Source organism: Thamnophis sirtalis, unplaced genomic scaffold (genome assembly GCF_051295495.1).
Source record: "Thamnophis sirtalis isolate CommonGarterSnake01/CBP01778 unplaced genomic scaffold, rThaSir2_p1.2 scaffold_3, whole genome shotgun sequence".
Taxonomy (NCBI): Eukaryota; Metazoa; Chordata; class Lepidosauria; order Squamata; family Natricidae; genus Thamnophis; species Thamnophis sirtalis.
Window position 1 is genome coordinate 51888529 of NW_028261383.1, and position 22825 is coordinate 51911353.

Sequence of the window (22825 nt, forward strand, 5' to 3'; positions counted from 1 at the left end):
GTGATGATGTAATGAAGAGGCTTGTGTTCTGAAAGGTGTTGGACAATTCCGATTGTGTCTTAATGACTTTGCACTGGTTTGGATCTTGAGTGAGGGCTAATCCCATCACCCTGAGACTGAACATCTTTTGTCTTGCAGATAGGCTGGCCCAGTCCTTCTGGGGCTATTAAGAAAGGTGGGGGCTGCTCTACAAGAGCATGTTTCTCCATTAGAGAAATATTATGTTCTGCCTTTTTAATATTTCTCAAAATTTCTCATTCTTCTAGGAGAGGAGTGGGTGCTAACTTTTTATACTAGAAAAACACATGCCTGCAAAAAGGTTACATCCTATTCAAACATGAGTTCTCGGTGGTTCAGCTAGTTCTTGCTTTCTGAATGTTCAATGTGCTCTTCCAACATTTCTAATTCTTATTTTCAGTTTAAAAGGTAGCAGCACACTCTTATTCACAGCTATTTTCACTTCAGGTATTTCTCCTAACTGCAATCTTCCTAATACCTTTCTACAGATACAATCATATATCTTAAGATTTCTCCATTCATTTACAAGCATTCTATTTTATGGAACTTCATTAATTTGATGTATTTTTTAATCATGTATTCATAATCTAAAATCAGTCACTCTGATCCCCTGATCAAATTCAACTTTCTTGAACTTTGTCAAATTAATTTTTTTAGATCCATGCTGTTTATTGAGCTATACAATTTATCTAGCTTTTTTTGCATATCATTCAGCTCTTAACCAATATTATATATACAAATGCACATATATTCATGTCCCCAGTCAATACCAATTTAACATCAGTGCAAGTACTCATAAATGTGTCAAATATTCAAGGAGACATTACACACTCTTGTTTTACACTTTGCTCAATGTTGAATCATTTGCTATTTCATTTATTATCATGCAAGTTTACTTTCACCACATATTGTTCCAATTATATTCAGCCAACAACCTTCAATTCCATATTCACTATCAGTGAAGCTGTTTAGGAACCTGCTTATGAGAGATAGGATCAAGGTTCATAAAATTATGCAGGGCAAAGAAAGGATGACCAAGGACAAATTGTTTTTAATTTCCCATAGCACTGAAATCTAGGTAGTAAAAAATGTAAACTAACAGGAGTAAATATTTATTTATGTAGCATGTTTTTTTTTCCCCTTGCACTGATTCATTTCATTCTTGCTCAACCATTTATATTAGTATTTTCATTCAAAATAACATTCATTCAAAATGTTGCATAAATACCCCCAAACAACCTTACTACTTTTATTATCACTATTCTCTGAGAGTAATGTGTAGTTGCAACCACCTTCTGAATTCCTGCTTTTATACTCATCCACAATGTCAATTCATATATGATTAAAACATTAGCCCTTTCCTTCATAATTAACCATAATTACCCTGCAGGTTAATCAATTCTACCCTTGATTTCATAGGCATCCATGTCCAATTTTCTATCTGCCATGTAATTCAGTTACTCGGTTACTCTTTTATTCCTGTGTGCATTATTCCATATGCCATTATCATCATCAAATGGGCCAGTAGATGGTAACTTCCATCTGCCATCATTTTTCTTAATCAAGCCTTTCACCTTTTAGGTTTTAGGTTTTAGGTTTTATTGGGATTTATATGCCGCCCTTTTCCCTGAGGGGACTCAGGGCGGCTTACAACCACAGGGGAGGGGAAGTGCAAGGTCAAAACAAAACAATTGGTGAACAAAAGAAAATTAATAAAACACAACTTTCATTCAGCAATCAAACACTCGGGCGGGTGATTGGAAACCTATTCCCAGGCCTGCTGGGAGAGCCAGATCTTGAGGGCTGCGCGGAAGGTCTGGATCGTGGTGAGGGTGCGGATCTCCATGGGGAGCTCGTTCCATAGGGTCGGGGCAGCAACAGAGAAGGCTCTCCTCCGTGTGGTCGCCAGTCGGCATTGACTGGCTGATGGGATTCGGAGGAGGCCTAGCCTGTGCGATCTAATTGGTCGGTTTAGGGAGGTAATCGGCAGAAGGCGGTCTCTCAAGTACCCAGATCCACTACCATGGAGTGCTTTAAAGATGGTCATTAGTATCCTGAAGCGCACCCGGAGACCAACAGGTAGCCAGTGCAGCTCGCGGAGGACAGGTGTAACGTGGGCGAACCGAGGTGCGCCCACTATCACTCGCGCGGCTGCATTTTGGACTAGCTGTAGTCGCCGGATGCACTTCAGGGGCAACCCCATGTAGAGCCCATTGCAGTATTCCAGTCTAGAGATCACGAGGGCTCGAGTGACTGTTGTGAGGGCCCCCCGATCTAGGTAGGGCCGCAACTGGCGGACCAGGCGAACCTGGGCAAATGCCCCCCTGGTCACAGCTGACAGCTGGTGGTCAAAAGTCAGCTGTGGATCCAGGAGGACTCCTAAGTTGCGGACCCTATCTGAGGGGTATAAAATTTGACCCCCCAGCCTAAGCGTTGGTATATTAGCCAAATTATTGGGGGGGAAACACAACAGCCACTCGGTTTTATCCGGGTTGAGCACCAGTTTGTTAGCACTCATCCAGTTCTTAACGGCCTCCAGACCCTGGTTCATCACGTCCACCGCTTCATTGAGTTGGCACGGGGCGGACAGATACAATTGCGTATCGTCCGCGTATTGGTGGTATTTTATCCCGTGCCTCCGAATGATCTCGCCCAGCGGTTTCATGTATATGTTAAATAGTAGGGGGGATAAGACCGAACCCTGGGGTACCCCACATGTTAGGGGCCTCAGGGACGATCTCTGCCCCCCGACTAACACCGACTGCGACCTGTCCGAGAGGTAGGAGGAGAACCACCGCAGAACAGTGCCTCCCACTCCCACCTCCCGCAGTCGTCGCAGAAGGATACCATGGTCGATGGTATCGAAAGCCGCTGAGAGGTCAAGGAGAACCAGGATGGACGCATAGCCTCCATCTCTGGCCCTCCAGAGATCATCGGTCAATGCGACCAAAGCGGTTTCTGTGCTGTAACCAGGTCTGAAGCCGGACTGGAAGGGGTCAAGATAGCTAGCTTCCTCCAAGGCCCGTCGAAGCTGAAAGGCCACCACCTTCTCAACAACCTTCCCGATAAAGGGAAGGTTGGAGACAGGACGAAAGTTGTTTAAGATGGCTGGATCTAACGATGGTTTCTTAAGGAGGGGTCTCACCACCGCCGTTTTAAGTACGGCGGGGAAGTGCCCCTCCCGAAGGGAGGCGGTGACAACCGCCTGGATCCAGCCATGTGTCACCTCCCTGCTGTTAGCCACCAGCCAGGAGGGACACGGGTCCAGAATACAAGTGGAGGCACTTACAGCTCGGATGGCCTTGTCCACATCCCCAGAGGCAACTTCCTGGAACTCAACCCAGAGTTGATGTGGCAGATGATCCTCCTGTGTCTCAGCTGGATCTACTGCGGTGGAGTCCAAGTCCGATCGAAACCGAGCTACTTTGTCCGCCAAGAATTGAGCATAATCCTCAGCCCTACCCTGCAAGGGGTCTCCCGCATCCCTCCTATTAAGGAGGGAGCGGGTTATCCTGAACAGGGCGGCTGGGCGTGACTCGGCGGACGCAACCAAGGAAGAAATATATGATCTTTTTGCAGTTCTTAATGCTCGAACATAGTCCTTGGTGCAGGTGGTTAAGAGTGCTCGGTTTGCCTCGGACTTATCGGACCTCCACTGGTGCTCTAGGCATCTCCTCCGGCGTTTCTTCTCCCGGAGTTCCTCGGTGAACCAGGGAACTCTCCGGGATCCACCGACCCGGAGGGGCCGTAGTGGCGCAATCCGGTCGAGAGACTCCGACGCCGCCGAGTACCAGGCGGCAGCCAGAGTCTCCGCCGAACTGTGGGCGAGGGTATCAGGAATAACCCCAAGCTCCGTCTGGAACCTCTGAGGGTCCATAAGTCGCCTGGGGCGGAACCACCTGGTCGGTTCCTCCTCCCTACGGTGGGGGTTTGGCCTCCGGAAGTCAAGCCTCAGTAGGCAATGGTCTGACCACGACAGGGGTATGATCTCATTACCCCTCAGACCAAGATCACACATCCACTGCTCCGAGAGAAATACGAGGTCGAGCATGTGACCCGCTGCATGGGTTGGGCCCCGAATTACCTGGGTCAAGCCCATGGCTGTCATGGAAGCCATGAACTCCTGCGCCCCGTCAGAGCGTTCACCGAGCGATGGCAAGTTGAAATCCCCCAGAACAATAAGTCTGGGGAACTCAACTGCCAGCTCGGCTACTGACTCGAGGAGCGAGGGGAGGGATGCTGCAACGCAGTTGGGAGGCAGGTACGTTAGCAGCAAACCCACTTGACCCTTGAGGTCCAACTTTATCAGCAGAGACTCACACCCGACAAGCTCCGGAGCAGGGACCCTACGAGGTAACAGAGACTCCCGGATTACAATAGCCACACCGCCACCCCTTCCCTGGGCTCTCGGCTGATGAAGCACCTGAAATCCCTCTGGGCACATCTCTACGAGGGGGACTCCTCCTTCTGTGCCCAGCCAGGTTTCAGTAATACATGCCAGGTCTGCCCTCTCGTCAACAATTAAGTCCCGGACGAGGGGAGCTTTGTGAACAACAGACCTGGCATTTAGCGACAACAGCCTGAGCCCAGGGTCCTGACTACTCGCGCCATCTGGTCTTGGAGTGGGACTCCTAGGGCCGGAAGGAGGGATCTCTGTAATGTAGCGAACCCTCCTTCCCCGGTAATGGCCAGCCCTAAGGTCCCCGCCGTATCTGCCTCTCCCTGTCACGACCGCTATGCTCCGACCCACTCCCATGTCCATGGTCCCCCCAACCACCCCGGTTCCTCCCGCCATCCCCAGCAGGTCCTCCGAGTCAGACATTCTCATTTATCCACTCTAACAGATCCCACGTAAAATTTAAAACATATAAAATACAAAGGTAACAATTACTAAAAGTGGGCCATTCATTCAATTCCAAACAACTCCCATACACTCAACATTCTATTTAAAAATTGCGCAATTATAATATATAATAATAATATGGAAACAGTGGAGGAAGCGATGGTCTGCTCCTCTCCCTTCTTATGTCCTGGGGAGATGTCCTTAGCCACCACGTCAAAAGTACATAGTATGTAAGGTGGCTGTAGACAAACAAAGTTGAGTATAGAGCTCCAAAGTTCGTAAATGGCTCCCATATAGTCTTGTCCCACTGGTGGGGGTTAGCGGGCTGTATATTCGAAAGTCTCTTTCCCAAGGATATATAAGGCCCCCAATGTAGGGGACCAGGGTTCGAGGCTGACTTGCACCGCTCTTGCAAATGGAGGAAAAAATGCTGGTATTTTCGGGGCTCAATCCTTGTCCCTGTAGCCGCCATCCTCTATCGCTCCCTGCCAGTTGGCCACAATCCTACTCCTCCTAGTGGTTAAGTGAGCAGGGAGCAAGGTCCGGAGGGGGCTACAATGATGGTAAATAGTAAAGCCGCAGATGACAAATAATAAAATAGGTAACCAATAGTAAAGTGAGCAGAGATAGATCCGAGGGGGGGGGGCGTCTGGGGCAGTAACAAGCACAGCCCTTCAATCTGTGGATTCAATGCAGCCTCCAACGGCTTCCGACAGCCCCCTTCTTTAAAATAAGCTAAATCAAAAATTAGTCCCTCTCAGCTCACTAGTCACCAAGACTCACAGACGTACAGTCACAGTCACAGCCATTCAGCTCCAATGAAGTCAGTAGGCTGGCTGAAAAGGAGATGTAGAAATGTAACGCTGTGAGTCAGCTGTTTGGGGCCGCCATTTCCTCCATGCTTTCCTCCACAATGTTTTTCTTTTCAGCTTCAGCAGCTGCTATTCCGCTGCTCTGGGATGGCTAATAGGACCAGGGGCCAGTAGGTAGTTGGCCAAGGGGCTCACCAGCAGCACCAGGGGCTTCCAAACGATGGTAAAGTGGTGGGGGGGGGCTCCGGACGCCCGCGCGCCGCTCTCACCGCCGCGCGCCGCCGTCGCCGCCTTCCTCGCACAGCTGGGTGGCCCAGGACTAGGGGCCGGTAGGTAATTGGCCAGGGGGCTCACCAGCAGCACCAGGGGCTTCCAAAAGGTGGTAAAGTGGTGGGGGGGGGCTCCGGACGTCCGCGCGCCGCTCTCACCGCCGCGCGCCGCCGTCGCCGCCTTCCTCACACAGCTGGGTGACCCGGGCTGCCGCTATAACAGGATACGAGCCTCCGATTTTTCAGCGGGTCCTGTGGGTTCCGAAGCTCTTAGGCTCTCCCAGGAGCTGTTTCCGACAGTTTTTGCGGTCCGTTTGGAGGCTTCCCGGAGCTTTTTTCGCCAGATTGATGTGGAGAATTAAAAATTGACAATTTTTAATGTGATAGTAAGATATAGAGAGACAGTTTGGTGTAGTAAAGGTGCAGTAGTTAAGGATAGGTTAAAAAAAACATGAAACTTGAGTTCTAGTGCCATTTTGGGCATCAAACCTGCTGGCTAACCCTGTCCCTGCAGTTTTCATGGAAAGAAAACTTCTTTAAGGGCTAAGAGTGACTGACCTGAAAGCACCCAGCTGGCTTTGTGTCTAAGGCAGGGCTTGAACTCATAGTGCCCTAGTTTATAGCCTGGTGCATCTAATTACTACACAAAAGTGGATCGCTCTTCTTGTTGGGTAATAAAATATCAGGCTAAAATGCCTGTCTTTTTAACAGTATGAAAGCATGTTATGTTGTTAGTTGCAAAGTCATGTCCAACCCATTGCGACCCCATGGACAATGTTCCTCCAGGCTTTCCTGTTCTCTACCATCCTCTGGAGTCCATTTAAGCTCATGCCTACTGCTTCTGTGACTCCATCATTCTCTCTCATCCCCTTCTTCTTTTGCCTTCAATCTTTCCCAGTATTAGTCTCTTTTTCAGTGAGTCCTTCCTTTTCATTAAGTGGCCAAAGTATTTGAGTTTCATCTTCAGGATCTGGCCTTCTAAAGAGCAGTCAGGGTTGATCTCCTCTAGGATTGACCCGTTTGATCGCCTTGCAGTCCAGCACCATAGTTCAAAGGCCTCAATTCTTTGGTGCTCAGCCTTTCTTATGGTCCAACCTTCACAACCATACATTGCAATTGGAAAAACCATAGCCTTGGCTATATGCACTTTTGTTGACAGGGTAATGTCTCTGCTTTTTAGTATGCTGTCTAAATTTGCCATGAAAGTATGTTATACAGAACTGCATTGTGACTTTATTTATTGATTCTCATTTTTCCCTGTTTCTGTAAGGAATTCTTGGTGACCTATCATGACACTAGCTTACAACAAACTAGTGAAGTCAGTAAAGCTTGTGACAGGATAATTGACTCCTTACTCTTAATAGTACTCCGGTAGTTGTCTGAGCATGAATTTAAACAGTTATTCCCAGCTTTCATTCACCATACAACCCATTAACCAACATGAAATCACAACATGTCAATATGGTTGGGTTTTTTTTTTTCATTGATAAGGTTCTTATAGATAATCCCTAACTGAATGAAGGCATGAATGCCTTTCCAAATGAAAGCAACCCTGAGAAAATCATTCACAGGGTATAATTAAGTACTGAATATGAAGATTTTTGTTTCCTTTGGGTTATAATGAAACTGCATATATGCAAGCCCACACTTTCAGTTCTTCATACAGTTATTTATATTCATTATCTTGTTCAGCTGCAGTAATGTGGCAACTGTATAAAAGGAACATGCATTCACTTTAGATGGATATTGGAGAGAAACAAATAAATCATTGGCATCTTTGCAGACACCACAAAGGTGATTACTATCATGGGATTGCTTTGTGACATTGGGGAGAAGGGAGCATATTTTCAGTTTACTTCATAACTAAATTGACTCATGACTCCCATCTAAATTAAAATGCTGTGATTGACATCCCGGAGGAACTTATTAAAGGTTGAAAAAATATATCTGATGCTATTTCATGCCATTAAATATAAAACATGCAAATGCATCCAGTTAAAACTATGTCCGTTTTAGGATCAATCTAAAGACCATCGTGAGAGTTTCTTCAAATCTGTTAACTTTCTTGCTTTGAAACATTGTAACACTTTGTTTACAAAAGAATTTAAAATTTGTAACAAAAATATTTTAAAAAAACTTTGTTGAAACATTATAACAAGGTTCACTTCAGCTGGATCCCTGAATTTACTTACAGAATGTTAGGAGAAGTTCCTCAGAGTATTCAATGAAGTTTTAAAATAAAAATATCATCCACAAATGTAGTTGTGGATATCCTATCAAGAATGCGGGATGCGGTGGCTCAGTGGCTAAGACATTGAGTTTGTCAATTGAAAGGTTGGCAGTTTGGCGGTTCGAATCCCGCATAATGGGGTGAGCTCCTGTTGCTTGTCCCAGCTTCTGCCAACCTAGCAGTTCGAAAGTATGTAAAAAATGCAAGTAGAAAAATAGGAGCCACCTTTGGTAGGAAGGTAACAGTGTTCCGTGCACCTTCGGCATTTAGTCAACTGCTGGCCAAATGGCCACGGAGACGTCTTTGGACAGTGCCGGCTCTTCGGCATTGAAACGGAGATGAGCACCACCCCAAGGGTCAGGATTTACAACACACATGTGCGAGGGGAATCTTTATCAAGAAAGTAGTCTGGAGTTCTAGAGCAGGGGTGTGAAACTTGCATCATCATGGCAGCATCATGTGACATATCCAGACTTTTCCCCCCTTTGCTAAACTGGGCAGGTTGTGGCCAGTGCGTAACGCATTTGGCCCACCGGCTGCAACTTTGACAGTCCTGTTCTAGAGAAATTTACTTTCCATGTGAGATGAAAGACTTTCAGAAAGAAGGCTTTGAAGATTTATTAAAGATAGAAGACTGGGGAAAAATGATTTTCTTTCATAACAAAAAGAATAAAGTATTAATTGAAGGATTTTTTTAAAAGCAATTGATACATCTTTAATCCCCCCCAAAACAATCTTTTTTTTTATTTGAAGAGCATAACCACTGAGATCTGGGGCTTGGAAGTCATGCCTCATCATCTGATTGCTCCAGCTGAATATAAATGCTGGCTTAATCATTCCTGAGGCCGATAATCCACAGGTTCATCTGGAGCAAGATCATCAGAGTCAAGGTCAGAGTCAGATTCTGAATCATGGTTCATAACACTAGGGAAAGGCAATCCCTCATTTTTACACTTTTACCTTGAATAAATACATTAATTTTACAACCTTATCTATTACATGTACTCACATACAGAGGTGAGCTGCACTTACATTCACAACGGGTTCACTGGATGTGAGTGTGCATGCACATACATGCTCACTTCTTTCACATGTGCCCCTTTGGGACTGAAACAGAGTTTCAAACATGCCACTAATCAACTCAGGCAGCTCCAGTGAGTACAGCAAGGGTGGCGTAGAACTCAGCTTGGCAGTGAGGTTGGTGCCAGAAAGTTAGTTATAAATGGATAGCTTAGCACAAGGGTGGAGGGGGGCAGACAGCGATCACAGCTAAAGGTTCACCAGAACCTGCATAATCCTGCATCAGCCCACCACTGCAGTCACATACAGATAGGTCCAATGAGTCCACAGGAAAACAAGCCACCAGCATTTGCTTTCTTGAAAGAGGAAAATATAGCGGCATGAAAGGATGTGATAAGCTACAGTTCAGACTGAATACCTTGGAAGCTATTGCTAAAGTATCTAGGGATACTTTACTCTAGGGAGGCCAATTATCTCCCTACGACCAATTAGATCCCACAGATTAGGCCTCCTCCAGATTCCATCAACTAGTGTCGACTGTCGACTCCCCGGGGGCTTGGAAGTGTCGACTGTCGACCCCCGGGGGAGGGCCTTCTCTGTGGCTGCTCCAGCCCTCTGGAACAATCTCCCCGTGGAGATTCGGACCCTTGCCACCCTTCAGGCTTTCTGCAAAGCCGTCAAGACCTGGCTGTTCCGGTAGGCTGAAGAGTTCCCAGCCCCACTCAAATTGTTGCGGCTGTTGACGAATTTTTAATCTGTTTTTTGTATTTGTCGTGTCTTTTTTGTTTTTTGTACTTCCCCTTTTCCCTATTTAGTTTGTTAGCCGCCCTGAGTCCCCTTGGGGAATAGGGCGGCATACAAGTTCAATAAAACTAAACTAAACTAAACTAATCTTGGTCAGGATAGGATTTTCTTAAAGTGGTTTAGAGTCAAAGTGGTATGCAAAGTGTATTTGATTCCCTTCTAGACAATAAAAGCTTATATGTGTTATGGCTGTTTTGGGAAGTTAAAGGAATTTAAATTATTATATCTTTTAAAAGTTTATTATTCATCCAAGTCAATAATCACTGGAACACCATATAAGGAAAGAAAGATGGAGAGCCGTGTTAGGGACATTTTAATTTCTGTCTTGAGTGTGGCAGGCTCACTGGTAGGATATAATAGTCAAACAGTATGGATCTGCCCGGTGTCTATTTTCTAGGAAACTAAACTAAAACAACAGTCTCACTTTCCACTTTCAAGAGCACCTCAAGTTCCACCTGAGGTTCAGTCAAGATCACCTTGGGCCCTATATCCCAATTTCAAGTTGTGAAAAAGTTGCAATCTAATTTTAAAATGGAAATTGTATGTCAATAGCATGTGGGTATTTGTAAAGAATGAAATATTTAGCCTCAAAATTATACAGCCACAGAATACATTTTAGGGTTTTTTGCCCAGCCATAGGTGTAAAACAGGTAGAGTAACTACAATCCCTGTCCTAATATTCCCTTGTATTTGTATCCATTTCATGTTTATACATATACCTTTATGTAATTCATGCTTGACAAAATAAATAAATAGATAAATATACATACATACATACATACATACATACATACATACATACATACATACATACATACATACATAGAGGGGGGGAGGAAGTGAGAGAGAGAGGAGGTAAAAATGGTCACAGATGAAATATTAAATAGTTATTACCATATTTTTTGGAGTATAAGACACATCGGAATATAAGACGCACCTTAATTTTGGGGGAGGAAATCAGGGAAAAAACCTTTCTCTTTCCCAGCAGCATCCATCAGTATTCAACTGGCTAACATCTTTGCTGCCTCAGTTGGAGCCTGATTCCTGAAGCTACTGTACCTGGGGAACTGCAATGAAAGCCTTTTCAATGAAAGAGTTTTTGGGCTGCAGGGTCCCCTCCCCGATTCCAAAAAGGGTGCATGGAGAGGCCAAACAAGCATTGTGTTTCAGGTAGCAGGCAGTTCCAGCATGCGCTGCCACCTGAAGATGCACATTTTACAGTGGGGTATAATTTGGGGGGGGTGGCAGGTAGGGCAAGGGATGGAGTGCCCGGCATCCTTGCCAGTGGCAAAGAAATGCCCTGGGCACTGCTGGACTCTCCCCTCCCCTCGCTCGTTGGGGCAGGGGGGATGAAACTTCACCTGGCACACTGCCTCTCTTCTCCTATTGGCTATTATCTGGGAGAGGGGGTGTGAAACCATGGTTGCTGGAAGCGACACTTAAATGTGTGGGCCCTAAGAAGCAGCTGTCAGGGGATCCCATTCCCTACCCCACCTGCCACCCCCAAATTGTATCCCACTGTGAAATGTGCATCTTAATAGAGCCATGATGTGGGTTTTCTTTGCTGCCTGCGCACTCCAGGTGGCCAGCAGCCAAGCTGCCAAGCCAACAGTCGACTGGCTGCCTCTAATCTGCCTGCCCAGTGTCTGCGCCCAGCTCCTGTGCCTTCGCCGACTGCACTGCCCTCTTGTTTTTCTCCCTGCCTCCCCTAGCCGACGGTGCTGGCCAGGAGAAAACAGGCGGCGAGTCTGTAGAGGAGGACGTTGGCGTGTGGCTCTGAGATGTGCACTGGGGAACTGGGAAGGAAAACACTTTCAGGTGGCAGCACGTGCTGGAACTGCCTGCCACCTGAAACATGATGAACTTGTTTGGCCTCTGCATGACCCCTTTTTGGAATCAGGGAGGGGACCCTATAGCCCCAAAACACTTTCATTGAAAAGGCTTTCATCGCAGTTCCCCAGGCAGCTTCAGGAATCAGGCGCCATGTGAAAGTGAGGATCCCCGCTGCATGGAAACCCCCCCCCAAATGCAATGCATGCAGCAGGTGTGTGGAGCTACTTTAGGAGTATAAGACTCATCTAGATTTTCACCCTCTTTTGGGTGGTAAAAAGGTGCATCTTATACTCCGAAAAATACAGTATTTTTAAGAAATATTTTTAAAAAATTAGTTAAGCATGAATGCACTTTCTACTCCACCGGTGAAATACCATATAGGGCAAAGCTATATATTGCACTTTCTTCTTCTGAGAGATTAGCCACATTAGAAGCTTGCCTGCTTTGATGTTGAAGTATGGATTCTGCTCTTTCCTTTGGCTATTTCTTCCTACTATACAGGAAGAGTTCAAGAAAAGGAAAATTACTTTATTTCTAGCTGTGTATTTCCTCATAAAACAAGTGGTGATAATGGCTTGGTTTAAGACCATTGAAGGATGATTTAAAATATGGTTCTTATTCATTATATGGCCTTACAAAAACAGAGAGAGAGAGAAAGGGAGGGAGGGATAGGGAGAGGGAGGAAGAGGGAGATGGGAATGGAGAGAGATGGGGGAGAGAGGGGGGAGAGTGAGAGAGACCATTCTACAGTACTTCCAAAATGCTAACATTCGAACTAGCAGAACAATAGTGAATAATTTAAGTTTTATTTGCTATTTTAGACCACCACTCCTGCATAGAGTTTTCAAGGTCACACGGCTTATTAATTATTTTGGAGGACTTTCTGAAAGTCTTAAGCTGTTTTGTAGAAGAGTATCAAGCATACTTCCTTTTATTGTATTTGTCATCCTGGCATTTTGTCATTATGTTGTCATTTTCCATGCTTGAAGCAGGCAAAATAGAAATGGCATCCTACAGGCACTTTGTCTTTTCCAACTCTCTCAAGGGAAAACAATCCTCACTTTTTATTCTGCCTTTAACAACCTGGCAGGCCTCTTTATTACCCAATAGATTGTTAATTATCCCAAGTTTTAGAATGTGCTTGACTCCCCCTTTACAGCAAAAGGGAAGGAAATGTAATATCCCATGAGTTGGATTAAATATACACATTGCATTTAATGCTCAAACTTCAATAAGTGGGAACTAAGTGTTATGTTGTTACAAATATATTGAACCCCAGCAAGACTCCTTAATTTTCCAAGAAAAGAATTGTCAACAGTCATGATTTCTACATATCATCTGTAAAGTTGGAGAGCATATGCCTCCAAGTACTGGCTGTGATTCTTTGGGATGTGCAAATCATTTTGAATTTAAAACATCTCAAGTCTGAAATGCTTTATTTTGAGACTGCAATAATTGATTCAAGGCTGAAAACATTTTGTTTCTGGAAACACTCTGCACATGAAATGGCTTTATTTCAAGCTCACAGCACTATTTTGAATTCAAAACACTCCTAGAAAACTCTAAACATTTTGATTTTTGAGCATCTATTTCAAACCCCAAATGGAATATTTCAGGCTCGAATACTTGAACTGGATTGCACATCTGAAAGTATTCACATCTTGACTAGGCAATAGCAATAGCACTAAGTGCAATAGCAATTAGAGTTATATACCACTTCACAGTACTTTACAGCCCACTCTAAGTGGTTTACAGAGTCAGCATATTGCCCCCAACAATCTGGGTCCTCATTTTACTGACCTTGGAAGGATGGAAGCTGAGTCAACCCTGAGTCAGTGAGACTTGAACTGCCGAACTGCAGCCAGCAGTCAGCAGAAGTAGCTTGCAGGGCTGCATTCTAATCACTGAACTAACATGGCTGATATGTGTCAGATTAACATATACAGGTGGCCTTTGTCTTACAACTACTCACTTAGCTATAACTATTCTGAAAAATGTGACCTATAACTGGTCTTCACACCACTGTCACAGCATTACCACTCACATGTCCAAAACTTGAGCACTTGCATATATTTATTTAATTTATATATTGTCCATCTCACTCTTTGGGCAAGTCTAAGTGGCATTAAGAATGGTTGTGGTACCTCAAGGTCATATGACCACCAATTGCAAGCTTTCCAGTAGGCTTCCAATAAGCAAAGTCAAATGGTGATGCCAGATTTGCTTAATAACCACATGATTAACTTAACTGCAGTGATTCATTTAACAACCATGAAAACGTTTTTAAAATTGGAGATAACTCATTTATCTACAATGAAAATGGTGGTTCCAATTGTAGTTATAAGTCGAGGCCTACTTGTATCTTTACCTACCTACCTGTATCATGAGGCAGTATGCAACTGGCTTCATCCTATTTGAGATGTACATAGCATTTGATGAATTCCAAAATAGGACAAAAAGTGATCATGTGCCTCTTGATAGTATGTGTGGTATGTATATATGCACGCATGCACACACACACACACACACACACACATATATATATGTAGGTCTCTAGTTATTCGGGTTTTCTCCCACGTAAAATTGGAGATGTCTTGGCAACATTTTGACAAAGTCTCATTTGTCATCTTCAGACTTGGTGCTTCCAGGAGCAATGTGAGATCTCGGCTGTTTCTTCCTTTTAACTGCCAGTGGAGGTTTGAACTGATTGGGTGGGAGCTTGGCTGTGTCCTGATTGGGTGGAGGTGTGTCCTGATTGGGTGGAGGTGTGTCCTGATTGGTTGGGGGTTTGTGTTTCATGTAAGGATAGGAGGAGTTTAAAGAGGCTAATTGTGCATTTGCAGTCTGGCTTCTGGTCCTGGGTCGTGCCTCCTCATCAGTGTGGGTTTTTGTCTGCTTTCTTTGTGGATGTTTGGTGGTGATATCCTGTGTGGCTCTTGTGAGTGTGGGCCTGGTGTCATTCATATGAATATATATATATATATATATATATATATATATATATATATATATATATATATATATATATATATATATATATATATATATATATATATATATTGTGTGTGTGTATGTATATCTATATATCTCTATCTATCTATCTATCTATCTATCTATCTATCTATCTATCTATCTATCATCTATATCTCTATCTATCTATCTATCTATCTATCTATCTATCTATCTATCATCTATCTATCTATCATCTATCATCTGTCTGTCTGACTATCATCTATCTATCTATCTATCTATCTATCTGTCTGTCTGTCTGTCTGTCTGTCTATCTATCTATCTATCTATCTATCTATCTATCTATCTATCTATCTATCTATCTATCTATCTATCTATCTATCTATCTATCTATCTATCTATCTAAACACTACACAGAATATATAGAATTGTAAGCCACTCAGTGTTACTTGGCTGAGTTGAGTAGCTATATAAATCAAATAAAACAAATAAACAGTGTAAAAAATATACTCCAAGGTAAGGAGGGGATGAACATCATGTAAAATAAAAAGGTAGGGCGTTATGAAATATGTGTATAGATCTTGCTGAGAGCTAAGGGAAAGTGAGCTGTGTATTTAATTCTGCTAACCATTAGAGAGTTGTGAAAGTATGTAACTAATGGGAGCAACTTAAAGGTTTGTACACAAGGCAACAGTCCTTGACAGCAACCATGCAAACTTTAGTCAATGAGAAAAGGAAGGTGAATTAGATGGAAGCAGACCATCTGATTGAAATTCAGAACACTTAGGTTAAATGTAGGAAGCTCACTGGAGACAAAGATAGGTCAGAACAACCTAATTTTATTTGATTTATAGCCTGCCTTTTCACTCAGAGGACACTCAAGGCAATTAATGTGTTTCTGGAGAAATAGATATTACAAAGCCAGCCAGTCCAGTAAGCCTCCAGTATTGTAACTTCAGCTTAAAATTACCTCAGGAATTTCCTGTCATAACGTGGTCAATAAAACAATAAGTTGCCATCCATGCTGCATTAGATGCATCTTTTGTATGCTTTCACTGAAGGCAGTACCCAAGTTTGTATTGCACAGAAAATGAACACGGATTTATCTTTTCCTCTCTCTCTTTTTTTTCCTACGGTTCCACAGAATAGATTAAGAACTTTGGAACAAGAGGAAATGCCTTCTGGGGCTTGGATGTCACATTAAACTTCAGAAGTCTGACAATTCCCATTGCACTTTTTAATAAAGTGTGACATATAGCTTTGGAGCAATCTGTCTTTGCTCAAGAGAATCAATCGCATGTGTTCTGTCATAAAAGCCGGAATAGGTCTTGCCAGCCTAGAGATTTCGCTTACATTGCCTTTGCTGATATCCTGATAAACGTTGGGAATCAACTGACTGCAGGGACCTTCTTTTTTTCTAGGAGACTATCTGGAATCATTTTGCTAAATTTAAGAGTGAGGAAATATTAGGAAAGAGGTATAATGAATTGCCTAAATCAGTGATAGCGAACCTTTTTGGCATCGAGTGCCCGGAATGTATGTGCATGTGCGTACGCCGCAGCACCGGAAACTCAAAGGCCAGCTAGCTGGTGAGGGTTTCGGGCATGCGCATGCACAGCTGGTCTTCACACATGCCAGAGCACCGAAAACCCAAAGACCAGCTGGCTGGCATACGCAAGTCTGTTTTCAGGCCATTTTGGGGGGCCATTTTCAGGCCATTTTTGGGGCTGAATTTGGCCTGAAAAACAGCCTGGAAACAACATGAAAAATGGCCTGGAAAATGGCCTGAAAAATGATCAGTTTTTTGGTTGTTTGGGGGGTCATTTTCAAGCCATTTTCTGGTGCTCCAGCGCCCAGAAAGACTAGCTGTGCATGTGCGTGCCGGAAACCAGAAGAGCAGCTGGAAATGATTCATGTACCCACAGAAAGGGCTCTGTGTGCAACTTCTGGCACATGTGCCATGAAAGGACAGGTAGAAATCAAAATGTACTTATTTACATTTTGATTATCACCACCTACTGAAACACAGAATGGGAGTTACCAGGACATTTCACCACCAACCCGAAGGCCTGCCTACCAGCAAAAATGGGTAGAAAAAGAACTAAAACACATTAAAGAAGCTCTCAGAGTGTGTGGCTTTCCTAAGTGGCCCTTCATCAAATCCCCCAAAAAGGCCAAGAAGGAACTCTCATAACACAAAGAAGAGAACAATAAACAAAGCAGTGTTGTCATTTAATACCCTGCAGGAATATCTGAAAAGCTCAGCAGGTTCTTCACCCAGTGCAATATACGTGCATATTTGAAACCCAAGAATACACTAAGACAGAAGCTTGTCCAGCTCAAGTATAAAACGCCCAAAACAACATGGTATATGCAGTACAAGGCATGTGCAGATCTTTACATTGGTGAAACAAAGCAACCACTTCACAAATGCATGACACAACATAAAGGATAAAGGATTAAACAAAAAAAACACATCAGTAACAAGATTCAATAGTCCATCTGCATTTAAAAGGCAAAGGCCACTCTCTTAAAGATGGCAAAGTCCACATTTTGGACAGGGAGGACCATTGGTATGAAAGAGGGGTCAAAGAGACTCTCTGTGTCAAAATTGAACAGCCCTCTCTCAACAGAGGAGGAGGGATATGGCATCATCTATCTTCAGTCTACAATACACTCCTTTCAGCAGTTTCAAGAAGGCTCCACCTCCATTTGCACTATTCAGGTGACCTTGAGGGCACAGAAAAATCTCCAAGTGGCCTAAAGAATTCTATAAAAGAATGCAATTAACCAGCTGTCTACAAGGAATATAAATCCTTCCATTGCCCACCATCCAGTTAGAGCTGAAGAAACTTCTTGGATGAGAATGTCTTCAAACTAACCCCCAGAAAGTCCACTTGCCTTTTGAAAAAGCACCTTTGGGACAACCATGACCTAGATCAGTGTTTTTCAACCTTTTTGTGCAAAGGCACACTTTTTTCATGAAAAAAATCACGAGGCACACCACCATTAGAAAATGTTAAAATTTTTTAACTCTGTGCCTATATTGACTATATATAAAGTAATTTTCCCACGGCACACCTTACACTATGTCACGGCACACTAGTGTGCCGCGGCACAGTGGTTGAAAAACACTGACCTAGATGACTGGGAATCTCCAAAGACAACTTCCCTTGGATAGAAAATTCAGAAAGATCAGCATGCTAACTTTGCTAGCTTAGAAACACCTCTCTGCCTCTCTCTCTTCTTGATTCCAAACCTCCTGCACATAAACAAAAGACTTTAAAGCATCAGACAAAAAAGTTTGATACCTTTAAACGATTGCAGTTATCATAAAAAAAACAATGTAGAAGCAACCTGTGTGTTTGTGTAATCTAGTTAATCATCACCTGGTGTGTTCTATCTTCTCTGAAGCCTCAGGAAGAAAATACTTGTTTGGGGGGAGGCAGGGGAGTTATGTCACCAGCTAAGTGTTATCAAATAAACTGCATCATCAAAAACGGTAGGGATGTTCTGTTTCACAAGTCGGGAAGAAAATTTAAATATATCTGGATTGGCAGGCCTTCAAGCCGACATATGGATTGAGAGGCTTCTCCCCAGGCTGTAAGAGATTATGAAGGATGGCTTGATAGCAGGAAAGCAATGGCCCTTTAATCATACACCATCAGTACAAGTATCCTGCCTGATTGTGTAATAAAACAGGTGTTTGCTGAGCATTTGGAGACTTCTCAGCAGCAGCCCTTCAATTCCACAGTCCTTGTAAACCAGCTGAAAAGTCCAAAGCCAAATGCCAAATCTAGGGCTGTTTCAAGCCCGGGTAAACAAAAGCAATCTTCTAAAAAAAAAAAAAAGATACTGCAATATTTTCCTTGCGGTTCCCTTCCTTATCCAGCCATAATTTAGAACTGAGCAAGAATGCCTGTTTGATGTTAGGATCTTTTGACGATTTCAACTGCACATTTTAATGAAGTCTGGCATGTAACTTTAGAGTAATTGGTATTTGCCTGGCAGCAGTAATATCATGGATTAGATCAATGTGTTTGAATGGATCTTGTCCTCAGGAAGATTTCTTTTTCTGACACTCTAGTACTTCTTGGGAACAGACTACTGCGGAGAAGCATTTCCTATGCACAGAAGACATTTTATTTATGAAGTGAAAAGCGTTATATATCTGCAGAATTACTAATTAAAGTTCTTCCTTTGGAGAAGTTGTATCTCAAACTAGTTCATAAAAGGCTAGCTAAAGAAAAACAAAAACAAAAGGCCTATAGATCCCAAAACATCCAATGAGTGCTTTTACTGTGTGCTAATTGTTAATGAAAGAAGGAAGATTGTCTTTGGAATTCATATTGTGTGTCTCAAATATCACACTTGCACAACCCACCCAAACTCGGTTACCAAAACACCCATTAGCAGAACATAATTCTGATTTGGATGTCATAATTTTTCTATGCTTTAAATAACTTGAAAGCATGGGTTGTATCCAGTAGTGGGATGCAATCTTTTTAACAACTGGTTTAGTGAGTGTATGCATGTGTGCTTTGCAAGTGCATGCACCTAAGACATGTTTTGTGCGCAAGCAGCATTCAAAAATTGCCCATTTTAAGCTTAAAAACTTTCCTTCTATGTCAGCGCCGGTGAGTAAAACAACTGACACGCAGCAATCCGCTGTGCCGCATAAATCATCAGAGCTAAAAAAAAACCCGCAGATATAGGACAGGAAAGGGCAGGGGTTGGTGGGTGGGACCAACTGCTCACCGGAACTACTGGTTTGCTCAAACCAGTCCCAATCAGCTGAATCCCACCCCTGGTTGTATCTGTTCAATTTTCCATGGTAGTGTTGCTATTATTGTTATTGTTGTCATTATTACAAACATGGAATTGATAAAAGAAAAAAAAATAACAGCTACTGGAGGAAAATTTCATTTCCACAAACAAAATTAGGAAGGTATTTTTTTCTAGATTATAATTTGACAGATGTCATTCTAGATCAGGGTTGTCAAACTCATGTCATCATAGTATCATCATGTGACATATTGTGACTTTTCCCCTCTTCACTAAACCATGTGTGGGTGTGGCCAGTGCATGACCCATCCAGTACATGGGCCAAGAGTTTGACAGTCCTGTTCCAGATTGTCACCATTACCAAGTATGCCAGATGAGAAAATCAGCTGTCTAGGAAGACTAGAACTATATTTTATTGAAACAGGCTGAAGCTTGCAAGTCTGATTGTGCTTTAACTCATCTCCTTCTATCCCTATGAATCAAGAACATGTCTGCTAGAGATGCCTCTGAAAATTATCTTGCTTTCCAGGACTTAAGTAATGTTTCATTCTTTGCATTCTTGCATATTTCCGCCAAGGTTCCCTTATAACTGTCTACCTTTTGTTATTTTCAATGTATGAATAAAGGCCAAGAATGGTTTTTCTTGCATCATGGCTTTATGAGACATGCAGTTTTCCCTCTTGGCTTTTCTTAGACCAGGGGTCAGCAACCTTAAACACTCAAAGAGCCACAAAGGTCCTAATCGGAAGCCCCCCATTCAATTCTGGAACTGACCAGAAGTCCAGTTCTCCCACCATAGAGTCTTCTCCTAGCTCAGTGTCCTTTTTCCTCTACCTGTCCTAATCAAGAGTCCTATCAATTGTGGAGCCAACCAGCAAAAGGAGCCACAGCAGATGAATGAAAAAACCACATGCAGCTCCAGAGCTGCAGGTTGCTGACCCATGTTTTAGATTATACAGCTTGACTAGATCCTTGCAAGACTTTTGGTGGGAAAAAGCTAAAATCTTGGTCTAATAATATCTTATATTCACTAGAATTTACCAGAATCCCAACATTGTGTAACAATTGTTCAAAACACATCGAGACAAATATGTTTTTATCCCGAAGCCTATGCCAGTATGAAAATTTTTCCTTCTTCCATAAAAAAAATCAGATTCTCTCCAACTGAGGAAACATATTTCATTTTAATTTAGCTATTGGCTAAAACTTTTTATTCACTTATTGAATAATAGAAGAGACATGCATTGCTAAATGTCATGCTTGGAGGAGTCCAATGTGTCTCTTCTTTATAAAAAGGCTCCTCAATGGGAAGCTGGGCCTTTGGAGAGCATGGCCCTTGGCATATCATGTTGCAGAGCAAACCATGATAATTTAGTGACTCCCACAAGCTCCCTTTAAGCTATCAATTAAGAGAAATAGAAAATAAGCTAAAGATGAGTTGGCTATGGAAATCCAATCTTATATGAAAGGGTAAGAATCAAGGAAAAGTCACTTTTGAGAACCAAAGGGTAAAAAGATATGGCAAAAAGAGTAAAAAACAACAATGTAGAGGGGTTCTAGGCAGTGGTGGGTTCTGCCTGGAGTCGTCCACATGGATGTGTGCAGTGTGCACATGTGTCTTACTGTCCAGCAACGCCTCCGTGAGCCTTGACTGGGTATTTTTTTTTCCTTGAAAGAAAAGAAAGAAAACATCTTCATCAGTTCTGATGGTGGAGGGATGGAAGGATAGATATTGATAGGTACTAAGGAATACATAGTAAACACAATAAAAGGAGATGGTATATCAGTGGTGGGTTTTAGGCGGTACGCACTGGTACAGGCGTACCGGAGCCTGCCTGGAGCACCGGGTACTGTTCCGGTACGGTGCTACAGAGGGCCCACCCATCCACCCAAGCTCCTTACCTGTTCTTTAAAGCATTTGGCACTTCCACGCATGGGCATGCCATGTACAGCGCCTGCACGATGCTCCATTGAGAAGCTGGAGCGTCGCAGAGACTTGCAGAGGTGTCACTGGCAGGTACAACACATGCACCCAGTGTGCGCATATGCACGCTGTGCGTGTCCATGTGGATGACGATGGGCCCATTCCAACCGTACCAGTTGGAATGGGATCTGGAACGCACCACTGTACTTAGAAAGCAATAGAGATGGAAATATTGTATATGTCAGGCCTGCAGCCGGTTCCTTTTAGGATCTTTGGCCTGCCACACTAATATTATATCTGACAGATTGTATATGTATATGTATATGTATATGTATATGTATATGTATATGTATATGTATATGTATATGTATATGTATATGTATATGTATATGTATATGTATATGTATATGTATATGTATATGTATATGTATATGTATATGTATATGTATATGTATATGTATATGTATATGTATATGTATATGTATATGTATATGTATATGTATATGTATATATTTAGTGTCACAACCCCTGGTAAGCCCCAATTATGGGAGGAAGCTAACTGCTTCCATCATCTGTCAATCGGCTCGTCACAAGAGTCCATCATGACAGAAACCCAATATTTTTACTGTTGCCTTTGTTATATTTGTGTTTTATTTGTGCTGATAAATAAATAAAGGGAGACTGTACAACGGTCACTCGGGCCCTTGTGACCTCTAGGCTGGAATACTGCAACGTGCTCTACATGGGGCTGCCCTTGAAGAGCATCCGGCAACTTCAGCTAGTCCAGAATGCGGCCGCGCGAGTGATTGTGGGCGCACCACGGTTCGCCCACATAACACCTATCCTCCGTGAGCTGCGCTGGCTACCTGTTGATCTCTGAGTGCGCTTCAAGGTGCTACTTACCACCCATAAAGCCCTCCATGGTAGTGGATCTGAGTACTTGAGAGACCGCCTTCTGCCAATTACCTCCCTACGACCTGTTAGATCACACAGATTAGGCCTCCTCCGAGTTCCATCTGCCAGTCAGTGTCGACTGGCAACTACGCAGAGGAGAGCCTTTTCAGTAGTAGCTCCGACCCTTTGGAACGATCTCCCCGTGGAGATTCGCACCCTCACCACCGTCCAGACCTTCTGCACAGCCCTCAAGATCTGGCTATCCCGTCAGGCCTGGGGATAAAGATTCTAATCCGTCCCCACCCGAATGATGAATGAATGTTGTGTTCTATTTTACTTATGTATTGTCTCATGTCTTGTCTTGTATTCCCCTCCCTATAAATTGTAAGCCGCCCTGAGTCCCCTCAGGGAAAAGGGCGGCCT